Here is a 17785-nt window from a genome sequence, read left to right on the forward strand (position 1 = left end):
CAAAAATAAATATAAAGTGAGCACTCCACACTTTGTATTCTGTGTTGTAATTGAAATCAGTATATTTGAAAATGTAGAAAACATCCAAAATATTTAAATAAATGGTATTTTATTACTTACCAGTGCAGTTAATTGCAAATCATTTTTTAATCGTGTAATTTTTTTAAAAAATTGTTTGACAGCCCAAATTTTCTGTGTTAATCGCGTGAGTTAAATGCAATTAATTGACAGCCCTAAATAATAGTACTAAGTTAGTCCCCTACACAGGATGAATTTGACACACCACACTCGCTACCCCTCCATGGGAAAGTTCTTCCCAGAAAGCTAATGATAGGCATATGTGATAGGTGTATTACCCTGAAGCGTAAGTGCATAGTTTTGTACTACAGAAACGAGTCCTATAAATCACTTTTAAAGTTTTGTTACCTTTCAATTTGGTTGAATGTCACTGTGTGTGTGTGAGAGAGAGATATCTATATCTATATATGGGCATCTGATTTATCCTGGTCTATGCTGTTGATATTCTATCAAGGGTAGGGTTGCCAACCCTCCCGGATTGGCCAGGAGTCTCTAGGAAGCAGGCTCCATCTCCTGGAGGCTAGTGAAGCCAATCAGGTAGATTTTAGGCTGCTAAAGGTCTGGCGGCACAGTGGGGCTAATGGGAGCTGCAGGGACAGTGCCTGCAGGCAGTGCATGAAGCTGCCTGGCCTCCCCTTAGCCGAGGAGCCGGATATACCAGGAGCTGCCCAAGGTAAATGCCACCTGGCTGGAGCCCACACCCCCTCCTGCACGTGCCCCCCACACGCAAACTACCAGACACTGCACCCCGACTCCCCTTCTACATCCCAACCCCCTGCTCCAGGCTCAGCCCAGAGTCCCCTCCCACACTATGAACCCCACAGCCAGAGCCCACACCCCAAACCCTGCCCCAGCCTGGTGAAAGTGAGTGAGGGTGGGGGAGAGTGAGTGATAGAAGGAGGGGGGATGGAGTGAATGGGGGCAGGGCCTCGGAAGGGGCAGGGGTGGGGTCTCGGAAGGGGCAAGGCAAGGGTGTCTGGGTTTGTGATTAGACAGTTGACAGAATCAAGGGAATCTGCTGCTGCATCAGGCTTGAAATTGCTGTGGTTTCTCTCTTCCTTTTCCCCTTCCCAAGATAAAAAATCATACAAGACGTTCGATTGATTTACGTAGGAAATCCTATCTGCCTGTCAGCATCTGCTATGGGCACACCTGGTGAACTGTACTGAAGTTGTCTGGTGCCCCCATTTTCTCCTTTTCCTCAGGTTTCCTCAGCAGCTGTCTGAGGGCTCTATCTCAGGGTTATTTATTTATTTTGTCTTCAAACCAACTTCTCCATCTTTTTGCAGCTGGTCTCTGACAGGAAATGAATCTTGAGGGGAGAAAGATGGCTGGAGACTCCCCTTGCCCTGGCAATAGAGCCTTAGCTATGTCAATGGCTCAGTAGGTCCCAGCTGGCAACAAAAGTCTCCCAGTTCCAGTGTTTGGCTTCCTGCACTAGTAACCTTCATCAACGACTTCTCCAAGTTTATTTTGAAGCTTTTCTTCAGTAGATGCCTGTCTCGCTTTCCTAGCCTGGAGCTTGCTTTCTCTATTCACCCTGCTCCAGCACTATAGCAGCTGTCAAGTCTCAGGTGATTTAGCGGGGGAAGAAATGTTGGACTATTCCTGAATTGCACAGGAGGCTGGCTGTTAGTGTTCGAGGACAGTCCTGGTACAAGTTCTCTTCCTTACTTTGCTTCTCCCACTGTTGACCCTCTGATTCATCCAAGAGGCCTCTTCCTTGTCTCCCTTCTCAGTTCCCCCTCAAGCTGCAAGTGACCAATTACCTCAATAGCTTTAAATCTTAGGCAGACCAGGCCAATCCCACCTAAGCATCTTAATATTCTGTCTTTACTCAGATCCCGTTGGCCTGTTTTGACTAATTTCTCATGAATCCAAGCCACGTGGGCTTCCCTGCTCACAAGTCCCTCGCAACTCAAAAAGTAATCCCTCCCCTTCCCCTCCATTTCACTCAATGCTGAGAACTGAGTTCTCCCCTCTTTTAGGACTCTAAACAAGGGCTGTAACTACCATACCTCAAAAAATGGAAATGGGCCTCTTCTTCTGAGTATTCCCATAGACATAAGTTTCTGCACCAGTCCTCTGCTCATGAAGGGTAACTTTGCTCCTGCTTTAAATCAGATGGTTTAAGATTGCCTCCTTCTTAATGAAGACAGACATGAAGGTCTTGGTTGAATTGACTCATTCCATTCATTAAAATAGCTTAGCCAGTCAATCTCACCTTTCCCATCTTGAAGAAAATTGACTGCAGGTGGTCCATCCCTGACAAAAATTGGTTCATCAGTAAGAAGTCGTCTTAAATTAGATAATTTCACTTGTTAAAGGCCACACTGCAGCTATCAAAATTATGATACGGACTGCGTATTGACAATCCCTCCATATGTCCAATTGTTACTTTACTGGTGGCGATCACCATATTATCTCTATGGGAAAATCTTTGTAATGTTTGCATGACTGATGGGATGGACACGTGGGCCTTACAGGGTTCAGGACAGGTGGTGTCCTCTGGAATTCCAAATCAACATCTACCTCATGAGTTGTCAGCCTCCTTCCTAGGGTCCCTCTAGGAACTGCAGTCATTCATATAGAGAGCTACAGCAGAACTATCATGGATTAGCCCAGCCACCAAGATGGACCAAAAAATGAAAGCCAGAGGACAGTGTTTCAAGGGCAGAAGATTCTAATGTTTGTCCTTGGCAAGACCATCAGGCAGGCCAACTGGCCTAGCATTGAAGCCGGATGTGGTAGAAAGTAAGTAAAGACCTGCTGGTATAAATCAGATTGCATTTTTGATCCTTCCGTAAATCCACCAAAAAGATTACCAAGTCCTTCTCTTGGCATTGGTGCACACAGGCCTGAAGAATGAACACACTCTCTATCGTTTCTCTGTCTGAATCTATAGAGAGATGCTTTTCCATTCTTCACCTCCTTATAGTTAGGGTTGCCAGAAAGATCAGCCAGGGTTGAACTTGAGTAACTTTGAGTCTTACTTCCTGGTCCCAGATGCACATGTAAGTATGTCAGATGTGGATACTGCCAATTTCTCAGGACCTCATTCATCAGGGTCACTTGATACTTCCAGTTCTGAACAACCATATCTCTTAGATGGTTATTGTCAGAATGACCACTTTTATAAAAGTGGACATTATCCAGAAACACTTCCATCAATTGCTCTTACAGGGAATTTGGAGGACCTGGAATCTAGTATATTAGAAAGAAGATTGTCCATGTTCTGAACTTTCCATTAGACTGTTTAATTTTTTTTCTTTTCCCGTAAGATTCTGAGCTCTAGTTTCTTCAGAGAATAATTCTTAGCCTTGAGCAAGATGTGTCTTATCCTTCCCAGTTCTAGCTCATTGCTTCATCTATATGCCCCATTTTCTGAAAGCAACACTGGTATAAAGACTGCTCATCCTTCCACCTGGTGGAACATTGGCATCTTTTGCTAAACCCCTTTTTGAGCCACTGTGAGAAATGTCCTTGTATTTCCTGACTTGAAAGTTTGCTTTCATTTCTTGCTATCACATAGACTTGAAGGTTTAGCAAACTTTGGAGCCTTATCTTCAATTTATTTTCCAAATAAGGTTGATTAAAGTCAGAGGATGGGGGGGAAAAAATTGTGCCTTCCACTTAAACCAATCAACTGTCTTGTTTCTTTCGAAGCCATGTTATAATTTAGGACAAACAGTTGCATGTTTCAGAGACAAGCAGGGCAGTAAAGCTTTACTTGCTTAGAACTGAACAGTGAAGAAGCCAGATGTTCTAATGGTATTTTATTAGAGACTTAGTGAGTGATGCAGAGTCATTTGTAGATGGGTTGTCTATTTTCCAAGCTTACAAGCATCTAAATGTGTCTCTTGAAGGTATAAACTCCAGCAGAGTTACACAGTGTTGATCCTGAGTGGCTGGTGACTATGTATAAACTTACTGTTTCCCTTTGGGCCTTGTCTGAGCAGCAAACCATTGCCCATTAATTGCTACGCAGACCCACCCTACTTGTATTGGTTCCTGGATCTGAACAGGGATCACTAAGACAACTGTCAGTTGGATCATTCAAGGTAGAACTTTCTGTAGCATGCAGCCTCTACAGATTGTGGGTCACAGGGAGTGGCTAGGCTGAAGCTGCCAGTGGGTGGCAGTATGGGGATGTTGGTCCTGCAGACCTAGGTTCAAGTCCTGCTAATCATTACAACTGTGCACAGCTCCCCACCGCTGAGGACACCAACTCTTTATCTCCCACGTTTTCCACCTCCATGGCCACCTAGACCACATTACTTTAGATTGGGGACCCTCGTTTATCTCATGGTTTTGGAGGGCAGTATTCAACTTACTAGCAGTGCATCTCTATATCTCAACCACCTAATATATGCAAACAGATGGCTAATCAGAAAGAGGGAATCAGATACTGGAACAGTACCTACGGTGCTTCATATTTTTCCTCATTGATTCCATACACAGAATTCACATATAATAATGCTGATCATGCCTTAAGTCAGATGAGCCTGTATTTCCCCCCTAACTATGATTTTCAACATTGATTTCATTGTGCACTTCCTCCCCGCAGCCTCAGATCTGATACATGACATTCCACAAACTCAAGAGAAGCTGAAGTGACACTTTGATGTGGCCAAGGTGGCGTACCAGCATTATGCTTATTGCTACAGCTAGGAAGGTCCCATTTACGCAGTGTGGCAGAAGTTGTGGCCAAAAACCTCAAAACAGACCACCCTGTCTACAAGCTGGACCACCAATATGTAGGTTCTTACCAGATCTGCAGCCCAATCAACCTAGTAATCTTTGAACTTCAGCTTTCCCTATCCCTAAAGCTGCATTCTGTAGTTCATGCTTCCTTCTCTCACAATCTCTCCCCCAACCAAAAACAACCTCCTTCCACACCAATTCAGGGACAAGAAGAGTAGCTAATGCATGAGATCTGGACTCCCAGATATGCAAAGGAAAGTTGTGGTATTTTATTGGTTCACAAAGATATGTCCCTGAGGAGCAGAGCTGGGAACCAGTTCACCATGTACATACCCCTTTTTTTTTTTTTTTTTTTTAAAGGGTAGGGTGGGGTGGGACGGGACACCTATGGACCTCAGGTGTGAAATTGCACCAAATGGGAGGTTGTGATGTCAAGACCCTGGTTCTAACCTAGGCCCACTGGGTATTTAGGAAGTAGCCTTGGCTGTCATGCACACTGACACAGTGGGATGTTACCAGAGAATTGGGCCAGCTTCCAGGGTTCTGTGACCCGCTTCCTGATTTGGCCACACAGTCTTGATCCTGATTGGCAGGTGACAATAGATTGTAGCTGTGGCCTGGCATGATGTGAATAATTATCATCACAAAACATGCTGTAAAAAAACAAGGAAGTGAACAAGTAATTAACACAGGGGAGGAGGCCTCATTCTTTGAAAGCTAGGATGAGGGAGGTAAATGAATCATTAGGCAGAAAACAAGATGTTTGTGCTATATAAGATTAGTAAATAGGTCAGTAGGCTAAAAGGCCAGAATGTCGGAGCCAACTAAGAAAAGAGGGAGAATACCCAGGGCCTTATTTACTGTGAACTAGATAACAAGGAACAAAATAAGTTAGGAATGTAAAGAGGAAGTTTAACCATAGACAGTGCATGCTGCAGAGGGATTGATTACTGCAAAGTAGCCAAGCCAAAAATGTTTGGCTTGTATAGTAAATGCAATGGAATGTGTATATAAATGGAGAGGGTTTCTGTGTAACTTTGGAACTGTGATGTATTCTGCATCCATCGCCACTCCGGTTGAGTCTAACTCAGAGTAGGACTTCTGTATGCCAAATAAAGTTACCTGAGTGAGAGAGGCTGGAGTCAAGCTGAGTTCTGTGGAAGCTGAGTGAAAAAATCTGAGAAAAATCTGAGAAAATCCAAACATAAATAAACTGTTTCTCTTCTGGCCTTGCCTGAGCAACAAGCCATCACACACTGGTTGCTATTCAGATCAACCCAACCTTGCCTTCCTGCCTCACCCGACCATGCCTTGCTGCCCTGTTTGACCTGACCATGCCACTGCATCTGAGCCTGCCCTGCTGCCCCACACTGACCCCACCAGCTGCCTTGCTGTACCATCCCCTTGCATTAGGTCTCATGATTATTGGACCCCTTGCATGAACTCTGATCACTGATCGGGACTGCCCTTTGATCTGCATGACTCTGTCGTTATAATATGTAAGTTAAAGTATGACTTAAGATTTATCCCACCAAGTCTCTGTGATACCAATTATCAGTGGAATATTGATAGAGAAAGGAAGAACAGGCAAGAAAAAAAGGGAGGAGGTGCTGAATTATACATCAAGAATATATACACTTGTTATGAGTAAGGCTCCATGTTTGTCATGGAAGTCACAGATTCTGTGACTTCTGGAGCTGCCTGAGCAGCTCCGGCAGCCCCTGAGCCATTTGCACTGGCTGCTGCTGGGGCAGACTTGGGGGGCCCCCTACCCCCTAGCAGCAGGAGTTTGTGGGGGGGGGTGGTCTCAGGGCTGGGGATTGAGATGCGAGACAGTACTTATCTGGGGGGGAGGGCTCCCCGGAAAGGTGACCGCAACTCCCCTTCCAGCTCCATATGCTGCCTCTGCCCTCAGGCATTGTCCCCGCAGCTCCCATTGGCTTCAGTTCCCAGCCAATAGGAGCTGCAGAACGGGGGCTTGGGGCGAAGCATAGGCAGCACTTGGAGCTAGGAGCTGGGGTCACTACTTCCCAGGAGCTGGGTGGGGAACCTGTCCCAGCCCCACCAACCCCCAGCACCTGTGGTGCCCCCCCAGGCCCTGACTCCCCCATGCAAGCACTTGCAGTACGCCCGTAGCCCCCTCCCTAGCACCCAGGGTGACCCCTCCCAGGCTACGCCCCCCCTGGCCAACACCCAGGCTATGCCCCTCGCTCCAGCACCCTCAGAGCTTCCCCAGGTCGCACTATCCCTAGCTCCCACGGTGCCCCCTCAGTACCACAGTGCCCCCCGGACCACCTCCCCCAGCATCTGTGGTGCCCCCAGGGCTGCCCCCCCCCCCCAAGCTTTAGTCTGGGGTATATAGTAAAAGTCATGGACAGGTCACGGGCCATGAATTTTTCTTTACTGACCGTGACCTGTCCACGACTTTTACTAAAAATACCCGTGACTAAAATGTAGCCTTAGATATGAGGTCCAGAAGGAGGTGAGAGGCACACTAATTGAAAGTCTCTGGGTAAAGATATAAAAGGGGTAAAAAACAGAGGTGGCATCACTGCAGGGGTCTATTATAGATCACCAAATAAGGAAAAAGGAGGTGGGTGAGTCATTTCTAGAACAAACAGAAACATAAGACCTGGTAGTGCAGGACTTTTACTTTTCCAGCAGATGTCTGGGTAGATATAAGGCAAAACACAAAATTTCCAATACATTTTTTTAGAATTGATTCTGATCAACTGGGAGAACTTGGTTCTGAAAGTGGAAGGCAATTTGGGTGAAAGACAGAATGAAATGATAGATTTCATAATTCTAAGGAAAGAAAGGAGTGAGCAGCAGAATAAGGCCAATAGACTTCCAAAAAATGGACTTCAGCAAACCCAGAGAACTGATGGGTCCCGTGGGAAGAAAATGTAAGGGGAAAAAAGAGCTCAGGAGAGCTGTCAGTTTCTCAAAGAGACAGTATTAAAGGCGCAACAGTTAACTATGTTAAAGTGAAGAAAATATAAGAACACTGTAAGAGGCCGGTGTGGCTCCGTCAAGATTTCTTTCATGACCTGAAAGTCAAAAACGAATCCTGCAAAAATTGGAAACATGGACAGATCACTAAGGATGAGTACAAAAGAATAGCACAAGCATGTAGGAACAAAATCAGAAAGGGTAAGACAAAATAAGTTACATCTAGCAAGGGACATAAAAGGTAATAAGAAAAGGTTTCTTTAAATACATTCGGAGCAAGAGAAAGATGAAGGAAGGTGTTTGCCTTTTAGGGGAAGGAGAGCTAATAATGAATGACCTGAAGAAGGCTGCAGAATTGAATGCCTATTTTACATCATGCTTCACTAAAAAGGGAAATTGTGATGAAATACTGAACATAATTAATATTAACAATAAGAGGGAAAGAATGCAAACCAAAATGGGGAAAACAGGTTAAAGAATATTTAAATAAGTTGGATGTATTCAAGTCAATAACACTTAATGTACTTCAGGAGCTAGTTGAAGCAATCTCTGAACTGTTAGCAATTATCTTTTAGAACTTATGGTGGATGGATGATGTCCCAGAGGAATGGAAAAGGGCAAGCATATTACCAATCTTTAAAAAGAGGAACAAAGAGGATCCAGGGATTTATAAACTAGTCAGCCTAACTTTGATACCTGGGAAGATACTGGAACATATAATTAAACAATCAGTTTGTAAGCACATAGAGGATAATAAAGTTCTAAGTAATAGCCAGCATGGATTTGTCAAGAACAAATCATGTCAAACCACCCTAATTTCCTTCTTTGATTTGTAGAAAGAAGTGGCTAGGCAGTAAGTTGTAGACATGCTATATCTTGACTTTAGAAAGGCTTTTGACATGATCCCATCTGATATTCTCATAAGCACTGTAGGGAAATGTATTTGAGATGAAATTACTATAATATGGGTGAAAAACTGGTTGAAAGATTGTACTCAAAGAGTAGTTATCAACAGTTTGTTGTGAAACTGGGAGGACATATTTAGTGGGGTCCTGCGGGGTCAGTCCTGGGTCCAGTAATAGTCAATACTATCATGGAGTGGAGAGTATGCGTATAACATTTGTAATAACACCAAGCTGGGAGGGGTCGCAAGCCCTGTGGAGACAGGATTAGAATTCAAAATGATCTTGACAAATTGGAGAATTTGAAATCAAGAAGATAAATTTCAGTAAAGACAACTGCCAAGTACTATACTTAGGAGGACAAATCAAATGTACAACTACAAAATGAATAACTGGCTAGACAGAACTGCTGCTAAAAACGACCTGGGGGGTTACCGGGGATCATAAATGTATTATCAGTCAACAGTGCAATGCAGTCATGAAAAGTCTAAAATTGTTCAGGGGTATATTACATGATAGTTGTCCCACTGTACTCGAAACTGGTCAGGCTTCAGCTGGAGTACTGTGTCCAGTTCTGGAAAGCACATTTTGAGAAAGATATGGATAAATTGGAGAGAAGCCAGAGGAGAGCAACAAAAATAATACAAGATTTAGAAAAAGTGGCCTCTGAGAAAAGTTTTTTGAAAAACTGGGCTTGTTGAGAAAAGAAGAGTGAGCAGAGACACAATATGTCTTCACATTTGTTAAGGTCTGTTATGAAAGAGGACTGAGATCAGTTGTTCCCCATGTCTAGTGAAGGTAAGGGCAAGAAGTAATGGGCTTAATCTGCAGTAAGGGAGATGTGTAGGTTAAATAGTAGGAAAAGCGTGCAGGGGGCAGGAACTTGGTCTCCCAAGGTCCCTTCCAGCCCTACATTTCTTTGATTCTGTGATTAGTGTTTGGGTAAGTTTACTCCTTCCCCATTTGTGCTTGCATAAATATCCCTGTGTAAATTACTCCCCTGTTAGCTGCTCCTGTTTGCCTGCTGAGGTGTTTGCTGGGCAACTACTTGCTGGTCAGGGAGTCAGGAACTATGCATTTACTGTGTGATTCTGAGCAAGTCACTTCACCTCTTCCTCAGTTTCTCTATTTGTAAAATGGGGATAATTCCTTCCATACAGAATGTTGAAAATCTACTCACTAGTGTTTAAGTTGCTTTTGTGATTCTTGAATACATGGCTGCTGTGTAAGTGTAAAAGTAGTAATATTACTACATTCCTCAAACTTGTCTCGTATTTGTCTAATCCAGCTTCTAATGCAATCCATATCATCATTATGATGGGAGATTCCAAAGAGAGGTTGCCTCATTGCAAATTGAGCACCACCCGGATCAGTCTCTGCCAAGGTGCTTAAGGTGGTTGGATATATATTCAGTTTATATCTATCACTGGCATTCATATTGTGCCATCAAAGCTTTTGGCACCCATGTGAGCACTGACCAGGTAATAGCATTCGTTAGTACACATGCTTTGGAATTTGTTGGTGTTCCATTCTTATTTATTATATGTCCATGCCAAGAAAGCCAGTGAAACTAAACCATGCTGATGGAGGTGGTTGCTGGTTTCAGCTTTGAATATCCTTGTTTCTGGTCTTGTTCTGCCACTTTATATGGAGCAGCTGATGGAAACAACAAGAATCGTAAATGTCAGTATGGTTTTCTTCAGCCTTCCTCAGTACCTGCCTTTCACTTCCATGAAACAGAGTTGTAATCCCACTCTAGTGAGCTATTTGCAGTTCATATCTAGTGATTCTTATATTTTATTCAAAGAGAATTTCCCTTACAGGGAATAAATATAAAATAGCAGGTTGTTTAGAGGTAGAAAACATAAGGCTTCAGGAAAGTAAAAAGTTGTATGCAGTCAAACATGACAGCTCTGACAATTGTCTTGTGCTGAGTCCAGGTTATCTGACTTAACTTAAATCCTTAGGATATCTGAGTTTTTCTGAGGGCTTGGTACTTATCAATAATACCCATGATGAAAATTTGAAAAATATATTTTATGTATATGTTGTATTGTTCCTTGTTATAAATTTTGTCTAAGAGCTTGAGTACTAAAATTTAGTGGTTCACTAATCTCAAGTAACCCACTAAGGATACTAGAAGTGTTTTTCCATTTGTTAATGTGTGTACTGCACTCTGAAGATGTCAGGTGGTATGTAAGTACTAAACATTTGGTTAAGACTTGAAATTACTAATGACTATCATCATTCATAACTGAGTGAGACTCTGTCAATGTGATATCAATATTAGTTAAGAAAATATGCAGCTTGCAGAAATAAGACACTTCAAACTCTTGTGCTAATTTTATGTAGGAGCATTAACTGCCTCCTGGTACTCCCCAGCTCCACTAGGAGCAGACTTCACAGGTCATGGAACATTTTATTTTGGAACAGAACAATGGGTTTGACAATTTGTCTGCCCTACTCATTTAATCAAATATAGATTTTTCTCTGTATTGCTCTCCACTGCTTTTATTTTTTCTCAAAATGTAAAACCACCTATGCAGTAGTAGACACATGATGATTTAGATATTATTCCAACCAATTTAGCATTTATCTGTCCAAGAACCTTTCCTATTGCTTCTGTGGTTGTGTTCTCATTTTTCTCTGTGTGCAAGTTTTTTCTGTAACAATCAAGGATGTTTGCATGGCATAGAGATCTATTAAGTATATCCACTAAATGTTCATAGTGCGTGTATCATTGTGCTCTCTGTATTAATAGCCATCTCAATTTGATATTTATGAATGAGGTCCTAGCAATTTAAAAATATTGTTTTCAATTCCAATGATGACTTAAAGGAACATCTTAAATTTGCTATCTTAAAACAATTTAGCTTTGGAATCCTCCTCCCATAACCAGTCTGCCTATAACTTAAAATTTGAATCCAAATTTATCTTTAATAGATAAATGTCATGTGGCTGATGATTTGAGGACATCAGCCTCGGAGTATGCATGTGCTGATAGGTGGAGCATGGCCCATCGGAAGTGCTCCAAGCCTGAGCTGCTGTCAGCAATAGGCATTCCCCAGGAGGACAAAAGATGCCACTGCTATAGAACCAATGCCTAAAGAGTGGGTGTGGAATCTTCCCTAATAGCTTGTGTGGTGTCCTCACGATTTAGGGCGTGGCTACACTTACATTTTATAGTGTTCTAACTTGCTGGCTCAGGGGTGTGAAAAATCACCCCCCTGAGCGCAGCAAGTCAGAGCGCTTTAAAGCGCTAGTGTAAACAGGCTCCAAGCGCTGGGAGCCAATCCCCTCGTGGAGGTGGATTACCAGGAGCGCTGGGAGACCTCTCTCCCAGCACTCACACATGACCACACTCGCACTTCAAAGCGCTGCCACGGGAGCGCTCCCACAATAGCACTTTGAAGTTTCCAGTGTAGCCATGCCCTTATTGTCGGACACAACAGAGTCAGTGGGAGAAAGTGCATATGACATTCAGAACAGTTCATGTCAAAGTGCTGGTGCATATGAATAGAAAGATTTTTGTTGATACACCTTGATTCTTTTCAGTGTTGTTGTTTACCTCACCTACCTTGTCTCTGACATCTTGGTTCTCTCAGTCTGCATCAAAATTAGCATTTAAAAACAAGTTGTAAATATGGAGAATTACAAATTCAATTTGAAAACAAGCTTCACTTTGAGGCTTCAATGGTGATATTAGTAGCATAGACAAGATAAAAAAAAAGAAAAATACAATTTTCAAAGTTGATAACTTCCTTTAAAGGGCTCACTTTTGTGAGGTGCAGAGCACTATCATAGAATATCAGGGTTGGAAAGGACATCTAGTCCAGCCCCCTGCTCAAAGCAGGACCAATCCCCAATTTTTGCCCCAGATCCCTAAATGCCCCCCTCAAGGATTAAACTCACAACCCTGGGTTTAGCAGGCCAATGCTCAAACCTCTGAGCTATCCCTCCCCCCTTAGCAAGCTTTAACTTCACAGGCACTAAGCAGCTTGCAGGACTGAGCCCTAACTGATCGCCTGACCTGCTTCATTGTTTTTTGAAGATTTACATCCTGTAGCAATCCTAAGAATTGAAGCATAAATATTAGTTTATAAAAGCGGTATCTAGATGAAACACATGATGTGGAGTCTGTGGAAGTTGCCTGGATGTGTTGTGATTCTGAATTTCCAGTTTACCCGGTGTAGGAAGAAAAGCTTTATAGCTCTGTGCACACATAGTACAAGCTAGAACTGTCATGAGCAGCTTAAATGTTCAGTACATTTTGTGTCTTGATTAAAGACTTCTCACTGTTAAAACATGCTGGTAAAGAAGAACAGTAGTGGCAGAAGGCTAGCATAACATAAATATCCATAATTTGAACAAATCCAACACCTTGAATACTAATAGTGGGTCATCTCTCTTAGGGCTGGTCTCCACTATAGGGAGATTGACACTGCTGCAGTCAATTGCAGCAGGGATTGATTTAGTGGGTCGAGTGAAGACCCGCTAAATCGATAGCAGAGTGCTTTCTGGTTGACCCTGGAACTCCAGCTGTCTGAGAAGAGCAAGGGAAGTCGACCGGAGAGCGTCTCCCGGCGACTCACCCCAGTGTCTTCATGGCGCTAAGTTGACCTAAGCTACGTCAACTCCAGCTATGTGAATAATGTAGCTGGAGCAGAGTAACAGGTCGATTTACCCCCAAAGTGAAGACGAGCCCTTAGAAACTAGGATTTCAAGACTTACTTGCACCCCTAGAGGCAGGGCAGCTCCAGGCACCAGCGTTCCAAGTAGGTGCGTGGGGCGGCAATCTGCAAGGGGCGGCAGTCCGTGTGCCGTTAGGGCGTTTCCACGGTGGCGGCAGTTCAGCGGCAGCTTCTATCTTCAGCCGCCCGCGGCAGTGGCAATTCGGCGGCAGCTCCTATCTCTTCAGCCACTTGTGGTGGCGGCAATTCGGCATGCTGCTTGGGGCAGCAAAAACGGTAGAGCCGGCCCTGCCTAGAGGGGTGCAACTCTGATAGTATACTTTCCTGACAAAAGTTAGGTCTGGATTCCACGAGGTGCTTGGACACATACCTAACTTTAAGCATGTGAGTAGTCCCATTAGCTTCAATAGGACTACTCTTGTTTAAGTTTACGCATGTGCTTAACGCCCCGGATCAGTAAGCTATTTAAGTAAAAAGTGACCCTTTTACCTTTACATCCTCTAACTCTGAGAAACTAGATGACTCCCTTCCTCCTCTGTTCATCACCACCAAGGGTGTCCCCATACATAATTAATCTCACAAATGTTTCTTCTCTCTTAGCCTTCCTCTGAGTCAGAATCGTTCAGATATCATTGTTCGAGAGCTCTCGTTCGGCCACTTAGAACTAAATGTCTGCCCTTATCTCTGCCTCAGAAACGCAGCTCCTCTTCCTCATTCTCTGAAGAACAAACTACTAAACATAAAAATAAGTTAACAAAATATAAGTTGGATGCAGTCCTCCAAGGAGATAATTTCACATTGTGCTAAGCTTGTGGTTCCACAAAAAATATCCGCATCAGAGGATAGGAAGAGCTCATACTTATCCAAATGTTCCATCTTGGGATGGGTGCATCCATAGCAGCTACCACAGTGGTATGACTTACACCACTTTGGACATGGAGGACCCCTTGACTCAATTGTCCCAATTAAACATGATCATTTTAAAATATTGGAAAGAAGGCAGCCAACTCAGAATCACTAGATTATGTAGTACATTTGGAATGTCTCAAAGGAAAGCCTATTAATATTAACAAAAGGATCCAAGGAAGATTCCAGAGGGAATGGGTAGTGATGAAAAACAGTAGCAAAGGGTTTAATAAAGAGCACTATGTAGCAACCTCTGCTGAAACAGAGAAATCCAGGTAGTGTACCAAGTGTGTGAAATACAGTAGAAATTTGTAAAGAGCCTTGCTTAAAACACTAGGGGGAAAGGTTGAGAAGCCAGGAGATTTTTCTCTCTGTGCCACCATTAATATGGTGTTGACTTCAAATGATTTACCTGCAGCACTTTTATAGGCAGTATATGTGGAAACTGGCAAATCATGAAGGGCTACTTGCCTGATAAATAAGGAGAGCACAATGTCATTGTGTAACCTTCTTAGTTTTTGAGCAGTAACTGATGCTACGTATGTTCATCATTTAACCAAATAGGCCCAATGCCCCACTATATTTTCAAATTAAATCTTTAACAAAAGGACATTTCCCAGTACATCTGGATGCTGAAGAATGCTGAGGACAACAAACAGAAACATAATAAAAGATTAGGCTTTTTTCTTAAACATTCTGACTTTTGGAATTAGCAGTTATTTTCAAAAAGAAAAGGAGTACTTGTGGCACCTTAGAGACTAACCAATTTATTTGAGCGTAAGCTTTCGTGAGCTACAGCTTACTTCATCGGATGCATACTGTGGAAAGTGTAGAAGATCTTTTTATACACACAAAGCATGAAAAAATACCTCCTCCCACCCCACTCTCCTGCTGGTAATAGCTTATCTAAAGTGATCACTCTCCTTACAATGTGTATGATAATCAAGGTGGGCCATTTCCAGCACAAATCCAGGGTTTAACAAGATGGTCTGAGGAGGAGGCGGGTAGGAAAAAACAAGGGGAAATAGGTTACCTTGCATAATGACTTAGCCACTGCCAGTCTCTATTCAAGCCTAAGTTAATTGTATCCAATTTGCAAATGAATTCCAATTCAACAGTTTCTCGCTGGAGTCTGGATTTGAAGCTTTTTTGTTGTAATATAGCAACTTTCATGTCTGTAATCGCGTGACCAGAGAGATTGAAGTGTTCTCTGACTGGTTTATGAATGTTATAATTCTTGACATCTGATTTGTGTCCATTTATTCTTTTACGTAGAGACTGTCCAGTTTGACCAATGTACATGGCAGAAGGGCATTGCTGGCACATGATGGCATATATCACTTTGGTGGATGTGCAGGTGAACGAGCCGCTGATAGTGTGGCTGATGTTATTAGGCCCTGTGATGGTGTCCCCTGAATAGATATGTGGGCACAGTTGGCAACGGGCTTTGTTGCAAGGATAGGTTCCTGGGTTAGTGGTTCTGTTGTGTGGTATGTGGTTGCTGGTGAATATTTGCTTCAGGTTGGGGGGCTGTCTGTAGGCAAGGACTGGCCTGTCTCCCAAGATTTGTGAGAGTGTTGGGTAATCCTTCAGGATAGGTTGTAGATCCTTAATAACACGTTGGAGGGGTTTTAGTTGGGCAGTTAAATATTGAGAGTCTTTCCCCATCATCTTTTGAGTATAATTAAGAGTATGCTTTTCAGCCTACTGTTTGAGAAAAGAATATGATTAGCCTGTTGTTAACAATCACATCTATAACTGAAGACATGGTATTTAAATCCATTTAGTGTAAATTTTGATACAAAAATGGCCCTTCAAGTTTTTCATTACCAGCAATGTTGAATATAATAAAATATTTGATCTCTAAATTTGCCTAACTTATCCTCGAGGATTGATGGATCATAACATCTAATGTATGTCTGTGGTTTTTTTATTTAAAACAAACTGGGGTGATATTGTAGAGGGTTTTTTGACCAGAGATCAGTTGGTGCTGAGGGTGTAGGAGCAGAACACTTACTGAGGGCTTTTGACTCATATGAAGGAGGAGGAAGCTCTTTTAGACTTTGTGAAAGCTTTCCAACCTGCCTCTAGGAATTATCATCCAAATCAGAAAAGGAATCCACAACCATAAATATAAATGTCAAATTTTCAACTCCTCCAGATATGTCTTTAATTGAAATGAGGTGGTGTTTGAGGAATAAAAGGGTAGAAATCTAGGATGTAGGGCCTCATTATATGCCAGGTCTTTTTCTTCCCCAGATGCAATAGAATATTTTATTTGTTCACCTTTAGGCATAGGAGCAGAGGGCACACACATCACTTTTGACAATAAGCTTTTATTTGTGGTAGAGTTGTGGATATGTTTTAAATAGCCATTTGGATTCCAAATATCCCAAACTGTTATAATCATATCAATCTCTTTAACAGAAAATTTTGATCTATTACTTTTATTTCTGTACAGTTTTATATATAATGCAGGCTAATAAGAAATATAGAAGTTCAGAATTTTGAAGAATTATATTCAACATAGCTAAAAAGGACTGATGGGAAACTTAAGAATCTCTGCACAGATCTGTTTCCAGGAATAATGTATAAGCAGGAACAGATTCTTTAAAAATTAGCCCTGCACTTTATAAAGAGGATGAAAAACAAATGTAATGTTGAATACCTTACACAGCTAAGTAGGCAAATACATTTCTTTTAAAAGCACATAGATACTCTTCATAGAACAATATTTAAGAAAACAACCACCCACCAAATAAGTAATACTAAATGGATACATACTGTAAACCAAGGCATATGTCAAAGAGGAGCAGAGGATATGTACCTCTCTAATAAATATTGTAATACTGGACAAAAGTATTACAGTAAGCCAGTTGTACAGTCCCCCTGAATAAGTCTAATATGGCATGAACTGCACAAATCACAATGTTCTTACTTATCAAATTTCCATACATAAGTGTCTGGCATTCGGTATGTTTGGCTCCATCATTTATACTATGTATAGCAATCTCCATGTGAAAGGAAAACTAAAATTCCTGTGCCAAATGAAGAGCCATGACCATTAACTGTGGCTTAAAGTTTCCAACTTTCAGAAAGATCTGGAGTCATTATGGATGCTAGATAAATGTATGCATCAACTTCATTTCCTTCAATTGATGAGGCATCTATTGTCATTAGATTACTCTATGGATTTGGTACATAAGAAACCTATCTACTTTGTCAATATATAAAAGTAATTTGTAAATATCTCTTCCATCCTCCACACAAAAGCTAGCAAGGTAAACTATGTTTTCCTCCTGGGATATGGATCTGTGATGACTGGTAACATATACTGAGGGAATTTCATTTTCATAGAGCATAACGCTCAGTGTTCAAAACTATCCTTGGTGAAGAAGCAGGGCTGGAAAATAAAGTAAGAGGCTGTGTTGTATCTAAATGTTGACTTACATAAAGTGTTCCCCTTTTTTTAAGCTTGAATGTTATTCAAATCCACTAGAGTAAATGGTATAATATGGCCAAAAGACAGCAGATTTTCTACTTTTGGCTGCG

The 17785-nt window shown here is 42.1% G+C and overlaps 1 protein-coding gene across 9 annotated transcripts in view; it reads left to right on the forward strand.

Moving 5' to 3' along the window:
- The window catches only part of BMAL1 (basic helix-loop-helix ARNT like 1), an 85031-nt gene that overhangs the window by 13558 nt on the left and 53688 nt on the right, over positions 1-17785 (forward strand). The window contains exon 1 of one of the 9 annotated variants that reach the window (XM_073347647.2): positions 10096-10117. The exons of 7 other annotated variants lie outside the window; for them this stretch is intronic. The gene's annotated coding sequence lies outside the window, so the exon portion shown is untranslated. Of the gene's footprint in view, positions 1-10095; positions 10118-15569; positions 15591-17785 lie in introns of those variants that run through there. One more of the 9 variants, XM_073347648.1, reaches the window with a different exon arrangement.

Source organism: Lepidochelys kempii, chromosome 6 (genome assembly GCF_965140285.1).
Source record: "Lepidochelys kempii isolate rLepKem1 chromosome 6, rLepKem1.hap1, whole genome shotgun sequence".
Lineage (NCBI taxonomy): Eukaryota > Metazoa > Chordata > Testudines > Cheloniidae > Lepidochelys > Lepidochelys kempii.